This window comes from Salvelinus namaycush, chromosome 5 (assembly GCF_016432855.1).
Source record: "Salvelinus namaycush isolate Seneca chromosome 5, SaNama_1.0, whole genome shotgun sequence".
Lineage (NCBI taxonomy): Eukaryota > Metazoa > Chordata > Actinopteri > Salmoniformes > Salmonidae > Salvelinus > Salvelinus namaycush.
In genome coordinates this window covers 1,576,684-1,590,616 of record NC_052311.1, presented here as the reverse complement: position 1 = coordinate 1,590,616, position 13,933 = coordinate 1,576,684, and positions in this window count along the sequence as shown.

Here is a 13,933-nt window from a genome sequence, read left to right as displayed (position 1 = left end):
AACAGGCCCACCTCACTACACAGTCTAGATACACAGAATCCCAGCTAAACAGGGCCCAACTCACTACACAGCCTAGATTACACAGACATCCCAGCTATAACAGGGCCACCTCACATACACAGCCAGATTACACAGACATCCCAGCTATAACAGGGCCCACCTCACTACACAGTCCTAGATTACACAGACCATCCAGCTATAACAGGGCCCACCTCACTTAGCAACAGCCTAGATTACACAGACATCTCTCAGCTATAACAGGGCCCCCCACACTCACTACACAGCTAGATGACACAGAACCATCCCAGTCTATAACAGGCCAACCTCACTACACAGCCTAGATTACACAGACATCCCAGCTATAACAGGGCCCACTCACTACACAGTAGATTAACAGACATCCAGCTATACAGGGCCCACTCACTACACAGTCTAGATTACACAGACATCCCAGCTATAACAGGGCCCACCTCACTACACAGCCTAGATTACACAGACATCCAGCTATAACAGGGCCCACCTCACTACACAGCCTAGATACACAGACATCTCAGCTATAACAGGGCCCACCTCACTACACAGCCTAGATTACACAGACATCCAGCTATAACAGGGCCCACCTCACTACACAGTCTAGATTACACAGAATCCAGCTATAACAGGGCCCACCTCACTACACAGCCTAGATTACACAGACATCCCAGCTATAACAGGGGCCACCTCACTACACAGCCTAGATTACACAGACATCCCAGCTATAACAGGGCCCATCCTCACTACACAGCCTAGATTACACAGACATCCCAGCTATAACAGGGCCCACCTCACTACACAGCCTAGATTACACAGACATCGCAGCTATAACAGGGCCCACCCATACACAGTCTAGATTACCAAGACATCCCAGCTATAAACAGGGCCCACCTCACTACACAGCCTAGATTACACAGACATCCCAGCATAACAGGGCCCACCCATACTACACAGCCTAGATTACACAGACATCTCAGCTATAACAGGGCCCACCTCACTACACAGCCTAGATTACACAGACATCCCAGCTATAACAGGGCCACCTCATACACAGTCTAGATTACACAGACATCCCAGCTATAACAGGGCCCACCTCACTACACAGTCTAGATTACACAGACATCCAGCATAAACAGGGCCCACCTCACTACACAGCCTAGATTACACAGAATCCCAGTCTATAACAGGGCCCACCTCACTACACAGCTAGATTACCAGAAATTCAGCTATAACAGGGCCCACCTCACTACACAGGCCTAGATTACACAGACATCCCAGCTATAACAGGGCCACCTCACTACACAGTCTAGATTACACAGACATCCCAGCTTATAACAGGGCCACTCACTACACAGCCAGATTACACAGACATCCCAGCTATAACAGGGCCCACCTCACTACACAGTCTAGATACACAGACATCCCAGCTATAACAGGGCCCACTCACTACACAGCCTAGATTACACAGACATCCCAGCTATAACAGGGCCCACCTCACTACACAGCCTAAGATTACACAGACATCCCAGCTTAAACGGGCACACTCACTACACAGTCTAGATTACACAGACATCCAGCTATAACAGGCCCCACCTCACTACACAGTCTAGATTACACAGACATCCAGCTATAACAGGGCCCACCTCACTACACAGTCTAGATTACACAGACATCCCAGCTTAACAGGGCCCACCCTACCACACAGTCTGATTACACAGACATCCCAGCTATAACAGGGCCCACCTCACCACACAGTCTAGATTACACAGACATCCAGCTATAACAGGGCCATCTCACTACACAGCTAGATTACACAGACATCCCAGCTATAACAGGGCCCACTCACTACACAGCCTAGATTACACAGACATCCCAGCTTATAAACAGGGCCCACCTCACTTACACAGCTAGATTACACAGACATCCAGCTATAACAGGGCCCACCTCATACACAGCCTAGATTACACAGACATCCAGCTATAACAGGGCCCACCTCACTACACAGTCTAGATTACACGAACATCCCAGCTATAACAGGGCCATCTCACTACACAGCCTAGATTACACAGACATCCCAGCTATAACAGGGCACCTCACTACACAGTCTAGATTACACAGACATCACCAGCTATAACAGGGGCCTCTCACTACACAGCCTAGATTACACAGGACATCCCAGCTATAACAGGCCCACCTCACTACACAGCCTAGATTACACAGGACATCAAGCTATAACAGGGCCCACCTCACTACAGTCTAGTAACACAGACATTCTCAGCTATAACAGGGCCCACCTCACACACAGTCTAGATTACACAGACATCCCAGCTATAACAGGGCCCACCTCACTACACAGTCTAATACACAGACATCCCAGCTTAAACAGGGCCCACCTCACTACACAGTCTAGATTACACAGACCATCCCAGCTATTAAACAGGGCCACCTCACTACACAGTCTAGATTACACAGACATCCCAGCTATACAGGGCCCACCTCACTACACAGTAGATTACACAGACATCCCAGCTATAACAGGGCCACCTCACTACCCAGTCAGATTACACAGACATCCCAGCTATAACAGGGCCCACCTCACTACACAGCCTAGATTACACAGACATCCAGCTATAACAGGGCCCACCTCACTACACAGCTCTAGATTACACGAGACATCCCGCTATAACAGGGCCCCACTCACTACACAGTCTAGATTACACAGACATCCAGCTATAACAGGGCCCACCTCACTACACAGCCTAGATTACACAGACATCCCAGCTATAACAGGGCCCACCTCACTACACAGTCTAGATTACACCAGACACCCCAGCTAAACAGGGCCGCACTCACTACACAGCTAGATTACAAGACATCCCAGCTATACAGGGCCCATCTCACTACACAGCCTAGATTACACAGACATCCCAGCTATAACAAGGCACCACCTCACTACACAGTCTAGATTACACAGACATCCCAGCTATAACAGGCCCACTCACTACACAGCTAGATTACACAGACATCCCAGCTATAACAGGGCCCACCTCACTACACAGCCTAGATTACACAGACATCCAGCTATACAGGGCCCACCTCACTACACAGCACTAGATTACACAGACATCCAGCTATAACAGGGCCCACCTCACTACACAGCTGATTACACAGAATCCCCAGCTATAACAGGGCCCACCTCATACACAGCTAGATTACACAGACATCCCACTATAACAGGCCCACCTCACTACACAGCCTAGATTACACAGACATCCCAGCTATAACAGGGCCCACCTCACTACACAGCCTAGATTACACAGACATCCAGCTATAACAGGGCCCACCTCACTACACAGTCTAGATTACACAGACTCCCAGCTATAACAGGCCCACCTCACTAAGCTAGATTACAGCATCCCAGCTATAAAGGGCCACCTCACTACACAGCCTAGATTACACAGAACATCCCAGCTATAACGGGCCCACCTCACTACACAGTCTAGATTACACAGACATCCAGCTATAACAGGGCCCACCTCCATACACAGCCTAGATTACACAGACATCCAGCTATAAACCAGGGCCCACCCTCACTACACAGCTAGATTACACAGACATCTCAGCTATAACAGGGGCCCACCCACTACACAGCCTAGAACACAGACATCCCAGCTATACAGGGCCCACCTCACTACACAGTCTAGATTACACAGACATCCCAGCTATAACAGGGCCCACCTCACTACACATCTAGATTACACAGACATCCCAGCTATAACAGGGCCCACCTCACTACACAGCCTAGATTACACAGACATCCCAGCTATAACAGGGCCCACCTCACTACACAGCCTAGATTACCAGACATCTCAGCTATAACAGGGCCCACCTCACTACACAGCCTAGATTACACAGACATCCAGCTATAAACAGGGCCCACCTCACTACACAGTCTAGATTACACAGACATCCAGCTATACAGGGCCCCTCACTACACAGCCTAGATTACACGACATCCCAGCTATAACAGGGCCCACCTACTACACACCTAGATTACACAGACATCCCAGCTATAACAGGGCCATCTCACTACACAGCCTAGATTACACAGACATCCCAGCTATAAACAGGGCCCACCTCTACTAACAGCCTAGATTACACAGACATCCCAGCTATAACAGGGCCCACCCACTACACAGTCTAGATTACACAGACATCCAGCTATAACAGAGGCCACCTCACTACACAGCTAGATTACACAGACAATCCCAGCTATAACAGGGCCCACCTCACTACACAGTCTGATTACACAGAATCCCCACTGTAACAGGGCCCACCTCACCACAGCAGTCTAGATTACACAGACATCCAGCTATAACAGGCCCACCTCACCACACAGTCTAGTTACACAAACATCCCAGCATAACAGGGCCCATCTCACTACAAAGCCTAGATTACACAGACATCCCAGCTATAACAGGGCCCACCTCATAACAGCCTAGATTACACAGACATCCCAGCTATAACAGGGCCCCCTCACTACACAGCCTAGATTACACAAGATCTCAGCTATAACAGGGCCCCTCACTACACAGCCTAGATTACACAGACATCCCAGCTATAAACAGGGCCCCACCTCACTAACCAGTCTAGATTACACAGACATCCCAGCTATAACAGGGCGCATCCTCACTACACAGCTAGATTACACAGACATCCCAGCTATAACAGGGCCCCACCTCACTACACAGTCTAGATTAAACAGACATCCCAGCTATAACAGGGCCATCTCACTACCACTAGACCAGAGCATTTACACAGACATCCCAGCTATAACAGGGCCCACCTCACTACACAGCCTAGATTACACAGACATCCCAGCATAAACGGGCCCACCTCACTACACAGCTAGATTACACCAGACATCTCAGCTATAACAGGGCCCACCTCACTACACAGTGTCTAGATTACACAGACATCCAGCTATAACAGGCCCACCTCACTACACAGTCTAGATTACCAGACATCCCACTGTAACAGGGCCCACCTCACTACACAGCCTAGATTACCAGACATCCCAGCTATAACAGGCCCACCTCACTACACAGTCTAGATTACACAGACATCCCAGCTATAACAGGCCCACCTCACTACACAGCCTAGATTACACAGACATCCCAGCTAAACAGGCGCCCACCTCATACACAGCCTAGATTACACAGACATCCCAGTATAACAGGGCCCACCTCCTACAGTCTAGATTACACAGACATCCCAGCTATATAACAGGGCCACCTCACTACACAGTCTAGATTACACAGACATCCCAGCGTTAACAGGGCCCACCTCACCCACACCTAGATTACAAGACGATCCAGCACTAACAGGGCCCACCTCACACCAGCTAGATTACACAGACACTCCAGCTATAACAGGGCCCATCTCACTACACAGCCTAGATTACACAGAACATCCCAGCTATAACAGGGCCACCTCACTACACAGTCTAGATTACACAGACATCCCAGCTATAACAGGGCCCATCTCACTACACAGCTAGATTACACAGACACCCAGCTTAACAGGGCCCACCTCACTACACAGTCTAGATTACACAAGACACCCAGCTATAACAGGGGCCACCTCACTACACAGCCTAGATTACACAGACATCCCAGCTAACAGGGCCCACCTCACTACACAGCTCTAGATTACACAGACATCCCAGCTATAACAGGCCCACCTCACACACAGCCTAGATTACACAGACATCCCAGCTATAACAGGCCCACCTCACTACACAGTCTAGATTACACAGACATCCCAGCTATAACAGGGCCCACCTCACTACCAGTCTAGATTACACAGACATCCCAGCTATAACAGGGCCACCTCACTACACAGCCTAGTTACACAGACATCCCAGCTTAAACAGGGCACCTCACTACACAGCCTAGATTACACAGACATCCAGCTATAACAGGGCCCACCTCACTACACAGCCTAGATTACACAGACATCCCAGCTATAACAGGGCCACCTCACTACACAGTCTAGATTACACAGACATCCCAGCTATAACAGGGCCCATCTCACTACACAGCTAGATTCACTAGACATCCCAGCGTAAACAGGGCCACCTCACTACACAGTCTAGATTACACAGACATCCCAGCCTATAAACAGGGCCCATCTCACTACACAGCCTCAGATTACACAGACATCCCAGCTATAACAGGGTCCACCTCACTACACAGTAGATTACACAGACATCCCAGCTATAACAGGGCCCACCTCACTACACAGCCTAGATACACAGACATCCCAGCATAACAGGCCCACCTCACTACACAGCCTAGATTACACAGACATCCAGCTATAACAGGCCCACTATACACATCTGATTACACAGACACTCCCAGCTATAACAGGGCCCACCTCACTACACAGCCTAGATTACACAGACATCCCAGCTTAACAGGGCCCACCTCATACACAGCCTAGATTACACAGACATCCCAGCTATAACAGGGCCCACCTCACTACACAGTCCTAGATTACACAGACATCCGCTATAACAGGGCCCACCCCCATACACAGTCTAGATTACACAGACATCCAGCCTATAACAGGCCCCACTCACTACACAGTCTAGATTACACAGAACACCAGCTATAACAGGGCCCACCTCACTACACAGTCTAGATTACACAGCACAGCTATACAGGCCCACCTCACTACACAGCCTAGATTACAAGACATCCCAGCTATAACAGGGCCCATCCTCACTACACAGCCTAGATTACACAGACATCCCAGCTTACAAGGGCCCACCTCACTACACAGCTAGATTACACAGACATCCCAGCTATAAACAGGGCCCACGTCACTACACAGCTAGATTACACAGAACTCCCAGCTATAACAGGCCCACCTCACTACACAGTCCTCAGATTACACAGACATCCCAGCTATAACAGGCCCACCTCACTACACAGTCTAGATTACACGAGACATCCCCAGCTATAACAGGGCCCACCTCACTACACAGCCTAGATTACACAGACATCCCAGCTATAACAGGGCCCACCTCACTACACAGCCTAGATTACACAGACATCTCAGCCTATAAAGGGCCCACCTCACTACACATCTAGGTACACAGACATCCAGCTATAACAGGGCCCACTCACTACACAGCTAGATTACACAGACATCCCTACTAACAGGCCCACCTCACTACACAGCCTAGATTACACAGACATCCCAGCTATAACAGGGCCCACTCACTACACAGCTAGATTACACAGACATCACTAGCTATAACAGGGCCCACCTCACTACACAGCCTAGATTACACAGAACATCCATACAAAGGGCCCATCACTACACCGCCTATTACACAGGACATCCCAGCTATAACAGGGCCCATCTCACTACACAGTCTAGATTACACAGACATCCCAGCTATAACAGGCCCACCTCATACACAGCCTAGATTACACAGACATCCCAGCTATAACAGGTCCCCACTCACACACGTCTAGATTACACAGACATCCCAGCTATAACAGGGCCCACCTCAATACACAGCCTAGATTCACAGACATCTCAGCTATAAACAGGGCCACCTCACTACACAATCTCAGATTAACCCAGACATCCCAGCCTATAACAGGGCCCACCCACTAACACAGCTAGATTACACAGACATCCCAGCTATTAACAGGGCCCCCACCTCACTACACAGCCTAGATTACACAGACATCCCAGCTATAACAGGGCCCACCTCACTACACAGCCTAGATTACACAGACATCCCACTATAACAGGGCCCACCCTATTCACCAGTCTAGATTACACAGACATCCCAGCTATAACAAGGGCCCACCTCACTACACAGTCTAGATTACACAGACATCCAGCTATAACAGGCCCACCTCACTACACAGCCTAGATACACAGACATCCAGCTATAACAGGGCCCACCTCACTACACAGCCTAGATTACACAACATCTCAGCTATAACAGGGCCCCACTCACTACACAGTCTAGATTACACAGGACATCTCCAGCTATACAGGGCCCACCTCACACTACACAGCCTAGATTACACAGACATCCCAGCTATAACAGGGCTCTCACTACACAGCCTAGATTACACAGACATCCCAGCTATAACGGGCCCATCTCACTACACAGCTCAGATTACACAGACATCCCAGCTATAAACAGGCCCACTCTCACTACACAGCCTAGATTACACAGACATCCAGCTATAAAGGGCCCACGCTCACATACACAGCCTAGATACACAGACATCTCAGCTATAACAGGGCCCACCTCACTGACACAGCCTAGATTACACAGACATCCCAGCTATAACAGGGCCCCACTCACTACACAGTCTAGATTACACAGGACATCCCAGCTGTAACAGGGCCCACCTCCACTACACAGTCTAGATACACAGACATCCCAGCTATAACAGGGGCCCACTCTCACTACACAGCTAGATTACACAGACATCCCAGCTATAACAGGGCCCATCCACTACACAGCCTAGATTACACAGACATCCCAGCATAACAGGGCCCACCTCACTACACAGCCTAGATTACACAGACATCCAGCTATAACAGGGCCCACTCACTACACAGTCTAGATTACACAGACATCCCAGCTATAACAGGGCCCACCTCACTACACAGCCTAGATTACACAGACCTCCAGCTATACAGGGCCCACCTCACTACACAGCCTAGATACACAGACATCCCAGCTATAACAGGGCCCACCTCACTACACAGTCTAGATTACACAGACATCCCAACTATAACAGGGCCCACCTCACTACACAGCCTAGATTACACAGACATCCCAGCTATAACAGGGCCCACCTCACTACACAGCCTAGATTACACAGACATCCCAGCTATAACAGGCCCACCTCACTAACACAGTCTAGATTACACAGACATCCCAGCTATAACAGGCCCACCTCACTACACAGTCTAGATGTACCAAGACATCCCAGCTATAAACAGGGCCCACCTCAATACACAGCCTAGATTACACGACATCTCAGCTATGAACAGGGCCCACCTCACTACACAGCCTAGATTACACAGACATCCTCAGCTATAACAGGGGCCCACCTCATACACAGTCTAGATTACACAGACATCCCAGCTATAACAGGGCCCACCTCACTACACAGCCTAGATTACACAGACATCCCAAGCTAGAACAGGGCCCACTCACTACACAGCTAGATAACACAGACATCCCAGCTATAAACAGGGCCCACCTCACTACACAGCCTAGATTACACAGACATCCCAGCTATAACAGGGGCCCACCTCACTACACAGCCTAGATACACAGACATCCAGCTATAACAGGGCCCACCTCACTACACAGCTAGATTACACAGACATCCCAGCTATAACAGGCCCACCTCACTACCACAGTCTAGATTACACAGACATCCCAGCTATAACAGGGCCCTCACTCACCTACACAGCCAGATACCACAGACATCCTCAGCTATAACAGGGCCCACCTCACTACACAGTCTAGATTACACAGACATCCCAGCTATAACAGGGCCCACCTCACTACACAGTAGATTACACAGACATCCCAGCGTAACAGGGCCCACCCTCACTACACAGCTCAGAATTACACAGACATCCCAGCTATAACAGGGCCCATCTCCACTACACAGCCTAGATTACACAGACATCCCAGCTATAACAGGCGCCATCTCACTACACAGCCTAGATTACACAGACATCCCAGCTAAACAGGGCCCACCTCACTACACAGCTAGATTACACAGACATCCAAGCTATAACAGGGCCCACCTCACTACACAGCCTAGATTACACAGACATCCCAGCTATAACAGGGCCCCACTCACTACACAGTCTAGATTACACAGACATCCAGCTTAACAGGGCCCACCTCACTACACAGGTCCTAGATTACACAGACATCCCAGCTATAACAGGGCCCATCTCACTACACGCTAGATTACCAAGACATCCCAGCTATAAAAGGGCCCATCTCACTACACAGCCTAGATTACACAGACATCCCAGCTATAACAGGGCCCACCTCACTACACAGCTAGTTACACAGACATCTCCAGCATTAACAGGCCCACCTCACTACACAGTCTAGATTACACAGACATCCCAGCTATAACAGGGCCCACCTCACTACACAGCCTAGATTACACAGGACATCCCAGCTATAACAGGGCCCACCTCACTACACAGTCTAGAATTACACAGACATCCCAGCTATAACAGGGCCCACCTCACTACACAGTCTAGATTACACAGACATCCCAGCTATACAGGGCACCACCTCACTACACAGCCTAGATTACACAGACATCCCAGCTATAACAGGGCCCACCTCACTACACAGCCTAGATTACACAGGACACTCAGCTATAACAGGGCCCACCTCACTACACAGTCTAGATTACAGACATCCCAGCTATAACAGGGCCCACCTCACTACACAGCTAGATACACAGACATCCAGCTATAACAGGGCCACCTCACTACACAGTCTAGATTACACAGACATCCCAGCTATAAACAGGGCCCACCTCACTACACAGCCTAGATTACCACAGAACATCCCAGCTATAACAGGGCCCACCTCACTAACACAGTCTAGATTACACAGACATCCAGCTATAACAGGGCCCCTCATACACAGCCTAGTTACACAGACATCTCAGCTATAACAGGGCCCACCTCACACACAGTCTAGATTACACAGACATCCTCAGCTATAAACAGGGCCCACCATACACAGCTAGATACACAGACATCCAGCTATAAACAGGGCCCACCTCACTACACAGTCTAGATTACACAGAATCCCAGCATAACAGGGCCCACCTCACTACACGCTAGATTACACAGACATCCCAGCTATAACAGGGCCCACCTCACTACACAGCTAGATACACCAGACATCCAGCTATAACAGGGCCCACCTCACTACACAGCCTAGATTACACAGACATCTCAGTATAACAGGGCCACACTCACTACACAGCCTAGATTACACAGACATCCCAGCTATAACGGGCCCACTCACTACACAGTCTAGATACACAGACATCCCAGCTATAACAGGCCCACACTCACTACACAGCTTAGATTACACAGACATCCCAGCTATAACAGGGCCCACCTCACTACACAGCCTAGATTACACAGACATCCCAGCTATAACAGGGCCCACCTCACTACACAGTCTAGAGTACACAGACATCCCAGCTATAACAGGGCCCACCTACTCACTACACAGCTAGATTACACAGAATCCCAGCTATAAACAGGGCCCACCTCACTACAACAGCCTAGATTACACAGACATCCAGCTATAACAGGGCCCACCTCACTACACAGCCTAGATTACACAGAACATCTCAGCTATAACAGGGCCCACCTCACTACACAGACTCTAGATTACACAGACATCCCAGCTATAACAGGGCCCCCACCTCACCTACACAGCTAGATTACACAGACAATCCCAGCTATAACAGGGCCCACTCATACACAGTCTAGATTACACAGGACATCCCAGCTATTAAACAGGGCCCATCTCACACACAGTCTAGATTACACAGGACATCCCAGCTATACAGGGCCACCTCATACACAGCCTAGATACACAGACATCCAGCTATAACAGGGCCCACCTCACTACACAGCCTAGATACACAGACACCACAGCTATAACAGGGCCCACCTCAAATACACAGGTCTAGATTACACAGACATCCAGCTAACAGGGCCCACCTCACTACACAGCTAGATTACACAGACATCACCAGCTATAAACAGGGCCCACCTCACTACACAGACTAGATTACACAGACATCCCAGCTATAACAGGGCCCATCTCACTACACAGCTAGATTACAACAGACATCCAGCTATAACAGGGCCCATCTCACTACAAGCCTAGATTACAGCAACATCCAGCTATAACAGGGCCCACCTCACTACACAGCCTAGATTACACAGACATCCAGCTTAACAGGGCCCACCTTCACTACACAGCCTAGATTACACAGAACACCAAGTATAACAGGGCCCACCCTCACTACACAGCTAGATTACACAGACATCCCAGCTATAACATGGCCCACCTCCACTACACAGTCTAGATTACAAAGACATCCCGCTATAACAGGCCACGCCACACAACATCACATACAGCCAGTCTAGTTAGTACACAGACATTCCAGACTATAAACAGGGCCCATCTCACTACACAGCCTAGATTACCACCAGACATCCCAGCTATAACAGGGCCCACATCCACTACACAGTCTAGATTACACAGACATCCCAGCTATAACAGGGCCCACCTCACTACACAGCTCTAGAGTACACAGACATCCAGCTAAACAGGGCCCACCTCACTACACAGCTAGATTACACAGACATCCCAGCTATTACAGGCCCACCTCACTAACAGTCCTAGTATTAACACAGACATCCCAGCTATAACAAGGGCCCACTCACTACACAGCCTAGATACACAGACATCCTCAGCTATAACAGGGCCCACCTCACTACACAGTCTAGATTACACAGACATCCCAAGCTATAACAGGCCCACCTCACTACACAGCCTAGATTACACAGACATCCCAGCTATTAACAGGGCCCACCTCACTACACAGTCTAGATTACACAGACATCCCAGCTATAACAGGGCCCACCTCACTACACAGTCTAGATACACAGACTCCAGCTATAAACAGGGCCCACCTCATACACAGCCTAGATTACACAGACATCCCAGCTATAACAGGGACCACTCACTACACAGCCTAGATGTACACAGACATCTCAGCTATAACAGGGCCCAACCTCAACTACACAGTTCTAGATTACACAGGAGCATCCCCCCAAGCTATAACAGGGCCCACCTCACTACACAGTCTAGATTACACAGCACATTACCACGCTAGTTGATGACACCAGATATGGCCCACCTCACTACAACAGCTATAGATTACACAGACATCCCAGCTATAACAGGGCCCACCCACTACACAGTCTAGATTACACAGACATCCCAGTATTAACAGGGCCACCTCACTACACAGTCTAGATACACAGACATCCCAGCTATAAACAGGGCCCACCTCACTACCAGCCTAGATTACACAAGACATCCCAGCTATAACAGGGCCCACCTCACTACAAAGCCTAGATTACACAGACATTCCCAGCTTATAACAGGGCCCACCTCACTACACAGCTAGATACACAGACACCTCAGCTATAACAGGGCCAACACCTCACTACACTAGTCTAGATTACACAACACCCAGCTATAACACGAGGCACCACCTCAACTACACAGCCTAGATTAACAGACATCTCAGCTATGAACAGGGCCCACCCACTACACACAGCCTAGATTACACAGACATCTCAGCCTATAACAGGGCCCACTCACTCACTTCCACACAGCCTAGATTACACAGGACATCCCAGCTTAAACAGGGCCCACCTCACTACACAGTCTAGATTACACAGACATCCAGCTATAACAGGTCCAACCTCATACACAGCCTAGATACACAGACATCCAGCTATAAACAGGGCCCACCTCACTACACAGTCTAGATTACACAGACATCCCAGCTATAACAGGGCCCACCTCACTACACAGTCTAGATTACACAGAATCACACAGGACTCCCTATACACAGAGAACACGAATCCCCATACAGGCCACCTCACTACACAGCTAGATTTACAAGACATCTAGCTTATAACAGGCCCAACTCACTACACAGGCCTAGAGTACACAGGGACATTCCCAGTATAACAGGGGACC